Raw genomic sequence first — 3,547 nt, 5'->3', positions numbered from 1 at the left:
TGACAGGTATTTCACATTTAGCTTGCCAAGAGTGTACCATATTCATTTGCAGCTGAACCCTAAGGAGAACATGGAGCTCACAAGTCTTTATGAGGGGTGGGATCTCAACACCCTGTCTGTAACCTGCCCACCCCTCCCAGCCATTGCACAAGGGCCCTTGGCTCCCAGTTTCCTTGGGGAGCAACTTATGGCATCTGCCAGGGATGTGTGGGGTCAGAAAGTCAAAGACAATGTTTCCTATGTCCTTGTTTTCCATCCTGCACTCCAGGAGAGTTAGGTACATTGTGCCCTTAATTATCCGCAATTAATAATTAAGCCTTTTCTAAGTTTCTTTCTTTTTTTTTTTCTTTTAAGAGGTTTCTCTTTCCCTTCCATTTTCTTTCCTTACTGTAACATTTTCTTGTAATACTGGAAAGCATTTCTTCATTGTTTGGACTAATTTCTAAACAGATTAAAAACTGTTGTAGCAGTCAAGCTTCAGTTCCTTCGTTTATTAGATTCAGAAGACAGCAAATTCCTTAAAACACAGATATAAACAATTATGGTAATGCATTCTGATTTTATAATTAGTTTTCATCACAGGAAACATATAAGTTTGGGCTTCAGATTTTTTAGTACACTCCTCTCCTCCCATCTTTGACTTTGAAGTTCATGCATTTCTATTCTCAGCTTTACTCCCAGTCCTTGGTGAGCCATGTAGTAAGGGACAGAAACTTAACTCTCAGAGACGCCAAAACATAAGAGAGAAAGTCACAAAAGAACATGGACCTGTTGGAGTGAGCCCAGAGGAGGCCACAAAGATCATCAAGAAGGCTTGAGCACCTCTCCTATGGAGACAGGCTGAGAGAGTTGGGGGAGTTCAGCCTGAAGAAGAGAAGGCTTCAGGGGAGCTCTTAGAGCACCTTTCAGTGCCTAAAGTGGCTAAAAGAGAGCTGGAGGGGGACTTTGGACAAGGGCATGGAGTGACAGGACAAGTAGGAATGGCTTTAAATTGAAAGATGGTAGACTTACATTAGATATTAGGAAGAGATTCAACCTGTGAGGTTGGTGAGGCACTGCAGCAGGTTGCCCAGAGAAGTTGTGGCTGCCCCATCCCTGGAAGTGCTCATGGCCAGGTTGGATGGGGCTTTGAACAACCCAGTCTAGTGAAAGGTGTCCCTGCCTGTGGCAGGGGGATAGAATGAGATGATCTATAAGGTCCCTTCCAACCCAGACCATTTTTGTGATTCTATGATATTTTTCAATTACTTTTGTGGGCACAGAATTGAGCTGTCGGAGCTTTGCTGAAAGCTGAATTTGGACCCTTGTTGTTATTACATACAACAAGAGCTTCTTAATTTTTGTTTTAATTACTTTTGTCTTGCATATCCAGAAGGATAGGAAATGAGTTTTATTAATACATTGAGAGTGTAATGATCATTAAAGAATAAAGAAAGGATTATAGTATTCTGGTGCAGTCCTCCCACATGGAACCCTGAAACCTAATTGTAGCCCTTGAGGGTTTGAGCATTGCCCTGCTTAATGATAATTTGTGTCACTGCTCCAAAAAAAGAAGTGGCTGTTAGGGCAGGAAAAAAAGCTCTGATGAACAATGGGAGAGATTAAATTAGCATGAATGGGCAGAAGCCCCATATGTGATCACAGGATCCATTAAGAAAGGTATTTCCAGGAGAAAGAGGGAAGTATTAAGACCATTGTACAAAACACTGATGAGCTTTGAACAATCTCATCTGTATAATTCTCATCACTTACCTTCAAGAAAAACAAAGTCAAGCTGAAACAGGTGCTGGAAAGGACAGTGGGGTGACAAGGGGGAACTGAAGAGCTTGCCTGACAAGTGAGGATGTATATATTCTGTGTATTGAAGTACAGCAAAGAAAGCCTTGAGCTAGCACCTGCCCAAGATTGTGCATCCAGATGGTGCACTCAAATCTGGAAATAGCAGCCTCAGTGTAGCCCTGAGCCTCGACTGCAGTGCAGCAGCACTTTGCTCAGGTGGAATGATGTGCTGAAACACCGTTACGGCTTCTAGAACTCGATCTGGCTCCCATGGAGTCTGGCTTGCACAGCTCTTCTCCTTGTGTTGTAATACATCCTAAAAGCTTGCTGAAGCTACACAAGTCAAGACCAGAGGGATATAATCTCGCTCTTTTTAAGGACACTCCCTGAATGTTGTGCCTGCATGCTATGGATAGGGTGAGTGAAGAAGGAAGAGAAGTGATTAAACCTGGGGCAAGATGTACTTAAACTGGTCATGAAAACAGTAGGAGCTCCAACCAACAGAGGAGCAGTTCTGCAGTGGCTTTGCCTTAGTATTCAGTCTGACTCTTAGGAAAGGTTTATTGCCTTCACTAGCAAGTTAAAGGATACCACAGTATTGCCAACTACGGTTCTTCAGCCACTTCTGGGTGAGAACTCTGAGGTGGCAACTGATTTTCAGCACATGGTAACTTCTGCAAAGCCTGGACAGGGGAAGTAAAGATTTGCCTAAAACTACCGTGTGTTTTGGAGACCAAGTTCAATACCAGTTCCTGGGGCGTGGAAGTTGCTTTAAAGCCTGTATATGGCAAAAAAGTGCAGTATGAAATTCTAAAAGTTTTGTTGAACTTATCTAATGCATAATGTTGATGTCTAGTGATGACCTGACATCTGCACTAGAGCACTGGTTCAGTATGAACCAAATGTCTTCTGTATGAATATTAACTGAACTCTGACCTCCCAGGGTCTCGCTGGTCCTGCCTCTGATCTTGATTCATTTGTGATGGGCCTAAATAAAAGTCTTACTAGTACAGAACATGACTGCTCCTTATCTGTGGCAGGAGGCAGTCCTGCACAAAAGGCTGTTTGTATAACTTTGCAGAGATCCGAAGCTCAGCTGAAATGAAGATTTCTGCATGTGTAGGGCAAGGCTTACAAGATGAGTCCCTGCTGTGCTGTTGTCCCTGAGGCAGTGGTGGGGCTGTGGGGTAGGACCCATCTGAGAGCAGCAAACGGGTATGAAGAATCTCTGCTGTGTGTGCTTAAGCACTGCACCAAAGGCAGAATACATTTGTTTATTTCGCTCTTCAAGGCAATTTGTACTGACTAGAAGAGACAGAGACCGTGGAGGTTAAATATTCAGGGTGGGGATTTAGCTGTATGGATCCTATTAAGGTTAATGGAAGTTGTACCACTAAGTCCCTTTGCGTCACTCAGTGAATAGTCAGGAATCCTTGTAGCGTGAGCCTTAACAAGAGTTTAGTCATAAGCAGCAGCAGCACAAGAAATAAAACTCATTTGATGAGCTAAATAAAACCCTTAATTTAAGAACAGCAAGTTTTGTTGTAGTTGCTGTTATATTCAGAAGCTCAGAAAAACAAAGTTAAAGAAGAAATTCAGATTTTGTAAGAAGCAATTTCTGTTTTCTTGTCTGAGATCCTTTTCTAAGGTTTATGGTGCAACAGTTTTCAGTATTATCCCCATGAAGATATCATCAGATTCCCATTCTGTCCTGTTTCAAATACCTCCTGAGAAATTTGAGCCACCTTGACTACACTGAGAGCTAAGC

The sequence above is a fragment of the Lepidothrix coronata genome, unplaced genomic scaffold (assembly GCF_001604755.1).
Source record: "Lepidothrix coronata isolate B3197 unplaced genomic scaffold, Lepidothrix_coronata-1.0 Scaffold12, whole genome shotgun sequence".
Taxonomy (NCBI): domain Eukaryota; kingdom Metazoa; phylum Chordata; class Aves; order Passeriformes; family Pipridae; genus Lepidothrix; species Lepidothrix coronata.
The sequence above is the reverse complement of the archived record's forward strand: the minus strand, read 5'-3'. Positions refer to the sequence as shown.